The following is a 6000-nucleotide window of genomic DNA, read 5'->3' on the forward strand; positions in this document are numbered from 1 at the left end:
AACCGTACAGATATGAAAAATGATGTGGTTCAATCGGCTACATTTTGAATCGAAAGTCGTAGACCCTCGCAGATGGGCTCATTCGATTCCTCATCAAATTCTACAGTTAGCATTCCCCGAAGGTAAATTTGCTGTACGAGCTTCCGTTTCCGAGATATTTGACAAAAACCGTACAGATATGAAAAATTATGTGGTTCAAACGGCTATAACTTTTGAATCGAAAGTCGTAGAGCCTCGCAGATTGGCTCATTCTACTCCTCATCAAATTCTACAGTTAGCATTCCCCAAAGGTAAATTTGCTGTACGAGCTTCCGTTTCCGAGATATTTGACAAAAACCGTACAGATTTGAAAAATGATGTGTCAAATGTCCTTGAAATCGGACAAAAACCGTACAGATATGAAAAATGATGTGGTTCAATCGGCTACATTTTGAATCGAAAGTCGTAGAGCCTCGCAGATGGGCTCATTCTACTCCTCATCAAATTCTACAGTTAGCATTCCCCAAAGGTAAATTTGCTGTACGAGCTTCCGTTTCTGAGATATTTGACAAAAACCGTACAGATTTGAAAAATGATGTGTCAAATGTCCTTGAAATCGGACAAAAACCGTACAGATATGAAAAATTATGTGGTTCAATCGGCTACATTTTGAATCGAAAGTCGTAGAGCCTCGCAGATGGGCTCATTCGATTCCTCATCAAATTCTACAGTTAGCATTCCCCGAAGGTAAATTTGCTGTACGAGCTTCCGTTTCCGAGATATTTGACAAAAACCGTACAGATATGAAAAATGATGTGGTTCAAACGGCTATAACTTTTAAATCGAAAGTCGTAGAGCCTCGCAGATGGGCTCATTCTACTCCTCATCAAATTCTACAGTTAGCATTCCCCAAAGGTAAATTTGCTGTACGAGCTTCCGTTTCCGAGATATTTGACAAAAACCGTACAGATTTGAAAAATGATGTGTCAAATGTCCTTGAAATCGGACAAAAAACGTACAGATATGAAAAATTATGTGGTTCAATCGGCTACATTTTGAATTGAAAGTCGTAGAGCCTCGCAGATGGGCTCATTCGATTCCTCATCAAATTCTACAGTTAGCATTCCCCGAAGGTAAATTTGCTGTACGAGCTTCCGTTTCCGAGATATTTGACAAAAACCGTACAGATATGAAAAATGATGTGGTTCAAACGGCTATAACTTTTAAATCGAAAGTCGTAGAGCCTCGCAGATGGGCTCATTCTACTCCTCATCAAATTCTACAGTTAGCATTCCCCAAAGGTAAATTTGCTGTACGAGCTTCCGTTTCCGAGATATTTGACAAAAACCGTACAGATTTGAAAAATGATGTGTCAAATGTCCTTGAAATCGGACAAAAAACGTACAGATATGAAAAATTATGTGGTTCAATCGGCTACATTTTGAATCGAAAGTCGTAGAGCCTCGCAGATGGGCTCATTCGATTCCTCATCAAATTCTACAGTTAGCATTCCCCGAAGGTAAATTTGCTGTACGAGCTTCCGTTTCCGAGATATTTGACAAAAACCGTACAGATTTGAAAAATGATGTGTCAAATGTCCTTGAAATCGGACAAAAACCGTACAGATATGAAAAATTATGTGGTTCAATCGGCTACATTTTGAATCGAAAGTCGTAGAGCCTCGCAGATGGGCTCATTCGATTCCTCATCAAATTCTACAGTTAGCATTCCCCGAAGGTAAATTTGCTGTACGAGCTTCCGTTTCCGAGATATTTGACAAAAACCGTACAGATTTGAAAAATGATGTGTCAAATGTCCTTGAAATCGGACAAAAACCGTACAGATATGAAAAATTATGTGGTTCAAACGGCTATAAATTTTGAATCGAAAGTCGTAGAGCCTCGCAGATGGGCTCATTCTACTCCTCATCAAATTCTACAGTTAGCATTCCCCAAAGGTAAATTTGCTGTACGAGCTTCCGTTTCCGAGATATTTGACAAAAAACGTACAGATTTGAAAAATGATGTGTCAAATGTCCTTGAAATCGGACAAAAACCGTACAGATATGAAAAATGATGTGGTTCAATCGGCTACATTTTGAATCGAAAGTCGTAGAGCCTCGCAGATGGGCTCATTCGATTCCTCATCAAATTCTACAGTTAGCATTCCCCAAAGGTAAATTTGCTGTACGAGCTTCCGTTTCTGAGATATTTGACAAAAACCGTACAGATTTGAAAAATGATGTGTCAAATGTCCTTGAAATCGGACAAAAACCGTACAGATATGAAAAATTATGTGGTTCAATCGGCTACATTTTGAATCGAAAGTCGTAGAGCCTCGCAGATGGGCTCATTCGATTCCTCATCAAATTCTACAGTTAGCATTCCCCGAAGGTAAATTTGCTGTACGAGCTTCCGTTTCCGAGATATTTGACAAAAACCGTACAGATATGAAAAATGATGTGGTTCAAACGGCTATAACTTTTAAATCGAAAGTCGTAGAGCCTCGCAGATTTGCTCATTCTACTCCTCATCAAATTCTACAGTTAGAATTCCCCAAAGGTAAATTTGCTGTACGAGCTTCCATTTCCGAGATATTTGACAAAAACCGTACAGATTTGAAAAATGATGTGTCAAATGTCCTTGAAATCGGACAAAAACCGTACAGATATGAAAAATGATGTGGTTCAATCGGCTACATTTTGAATCGAAAGTCGTAGAGCCTCGCAGATGGGCTCATTCTACTCCTCATCAAATTCTACAGTTAGCATTCCCCAAAGGTAAATTTGCTGTACGAGCTTCCGTTTCCGAGATATTTGACAAAAACCGTACAGATTTGAAAAATGATGTGTCAAATGTCCTTGAAATCGGACAAAAAACGTACAGATATGAAAAATTATGTGGTTCAATCGGCTACATTTTGAATCGAAAGTCGTAGAGCCTCGCAGATGGGCTCATTCGATTCCTCATCAAATTCTACAGTTAGCATTCCCCAAAGGTAAATTTGCTGTACGAGCTTCCGTTTCCGAGATATTTGACAAAAACCGTACAGATATGAAAAATTATTTGGTTCAATCGGCTACATTTTGAATCGAAAGTCGTAGAGCCTCGCAGATGGGCTCATTCGATTCCTCATCAAATTCTACAGTTAGCATTCCCCGAAGGTAAATTTGCTGTACGAGCTTCCGTTTCCGAGATATTTGACAAAAACCGTACAGATATGAAAAATTATGTGGTTCAAACGGCTATAACTTTTGAATCGAAAGTCGTAGAGCCTCGCAGATGGGCTCATTCTACTCCTCATCAAATTCTACAGTTAGCATTCCCCGAAGGTAAATTTGCTGTACGAGCTTCCGTTTCCGAGATATTTGACAAAAACCGTACAGATATGAAAAATTATGTGGTTCAAACGGCTATAACTTTTGAATCGAAAGTCGTAGAGCCTCGCAGATGGGCTCATTCTACTCCTCATCAAATTCTACAGTTAGCATTCCCCGAAGGTAAATTTGCTGTACGAGCTTCCGTTTCCGAGATATTTGACAAAAACCGTACAGATATGAAAAATTATGTGGTTCAAACGGCTATAACTTTTGAATCGAAAGTCGTAGAGCCTCGCAGATTGGCTCATTCTACTCCTCATCAAATTCTACAGTTAGCATTCCCCAAAGGTAAATTTGCTGTACGAGCTTCCGTTTCCGAGATATTTGACAAAAACCGTACAGATTTGAAAAATGATGTGTCAAATGTCCTTGAAATCGGACAAAAAACGTACAGATATGAAAAATTATGTGGTTCAATCGGCTACATTTTGAATCGAAAGTCGTAGAGCCTCGCAGATGGGCTCATTCGATTCCTCATCAAATTCTACAGTTAGCATTCCCCAAAGGTAAATTTGCTGTACGAGCTTCCGTTTCCGAGATATTTGACAAAAACCGTACAGATATGAAAAATTATGTGGTTCAATCGGCTACATTTTGAATCGAAAGTCGTAGAGCCTCGCAGATGGGCTCATTCGATTCCTCATCCAATTCTACAGTTAGCATTCCCCGAAGGTAAATTTGCTGTACGAGCTTCCGTTTCCGAGATATTTTACAAAAACCGTACAGATATGAAAAATTATGTGGTTCAAACGGCTATAACTTTTGAATCGAAAGTCGTAGAGCCTCGCAGATTGGCTCATTCTACTCCTCATCAAATTCTACAGTTAGCATTCCCCAAAGGTAAATTTGCTGTACGAGCTTCGGTTTCCGAGATATTTGACAAAAACCGTACAGATTTGAAAAATGATGTGTCAAATGTCCTTGAAATCGGACAAAAACCGTACAGATATGAAAAATGATGTGGTTCAATCGGCTACATTTTGAATCGAAAGTCGTAGAGCCTCGCAGATGGGCTCATTCTACTCCTCATCAAATTCTACAGTTAGCATTCCCCAAAGGTAAATTTGCTGTACGAGCTTCCGTTTCCGAGATATTTGACAAAAACCGTACAGATTTGAAAAATGATGTGTCAAATGTCCTTGAAATCGGACAAAAACCATACAGATATGAAAAATGATGTGGTTCAATCGGCTACATTTTGAATCGAAAGTCGTAGAGCCTCGCAGATGGGCTCATTCGATTCCTCATCAAATTCTACAGTTAGCATTCCCCAAAGGTAAATTTGCTGTACGAGCTTCCGTTTCCGAGATATTTGACAAAAACCGTACAGATATGAAAAATTATGTGGTTCAAACGGCTATAACTTTTGAATCGAAAGTTGTAGAGCCTCGCAGATTGGCTCATTCTACTCCTCATCAAATTCTACAGTTAGCATTCCCCAAAGGTAAATTTGCTGTACGAGCTTCCGTTTCCGAGATATTTGACAAAAACCGTACAGATTTGAAAAATGATGTGTCAAATGTCCTTGAAATCGGACAAAAACCGTACAGATATGAAAAATGATGTGGTTCAATCGGCTACATTTTGAATCGAAAGTCGTAGACCCTCGCAGATGGGCTCATTCGATTCCTCATCAAATTCTACAGTTAGCATTCCCCGAAGGTAAATTTGCTGTACGAGCTTCCGTTTCCGAGATATTTGACAAAAACCGTACAGATATGAAAAATTATGTGGTTCAAACGGCTATAACTTTTGAATCGAAAGTCGTAGAGCCTCGCAGATTGGCTCATTCTACTCCTCATCAAATTCTACAGTTAGCATTCCCCAAAGGTAAATTTGCTGTACGAGCTTCCGTTTCCGAGATATTTGACAAAAACCGTACAGATTTGAAAAATGATGTGTCAAATGTCCTTGAAATCGGACAAAAACCGTACAGATATGAAAAATGATGTGGTTCAATCGGCTACATTTTGAATCGAAAGTCGTAGAGCCTCGCAGATGGGCTCATTCTACTCCTCATCAAATTCTACAGTTAGCATTCCCCAAAGGTAAATTTGCTGTACGAGCTTCCGTTTCTGAGATATTTGACAAAAACCGTACAGATTTGAAAAATGATGTGTCAAATGTCCTTGAAATCGGACAAAAACCGTACAGATATGAAAAATTATGTGGTTCAATCGGCTACATTTTGAATCGAAAGTCGTAGAGCCTCGCAGATGGGCTCATTCGATTCCTCATCAAATTCTACAGTTAGCATTCCCCGAAGGTAAATTTGCTGTACGAGCTTCCGTTTCCGAGATATTTGACAAAAACCGTACAGATATGAAAAATGATGTGGTTCAAACGGCTATAACTTTTAAATCGAAAGTCGTAGAGCCTCGCAGATGGGCTCATTCTACTCCTCATCAAATTCTACAGTTAGCATTCCCCAAAGGTAAATTTGCTGTACGAGCTTCCGTTTCCGAGATATTTGACAAAAACCGTACAGATTTGAAAAATGATGTGTCAAATGTCCTTGAAATCGGACAAAAAACGTACAGATATGAAAAATTATGTGGTTCAATCGGCTACATTTTGAATTGAAAGTCGTAGAGCCTCGCAGATGGGCTCATTCGATTCCTCATCAAATTCTACAGTTAGCA

This window comes from Borostomias antarcticus (genome assembly GCF_949987555.1).
Source record: "Borostomias antarcticus genome assembly, contig: scaffold_44, whole genome shotgun sequence".
In the NCBI taxonomy this organism is placed as follows: Eukaryota; Metazoa; Chordata; class Actinopteri; order Stomiiformes; family Stomiidae; genus Borostomias; species Borostomias antarcticus.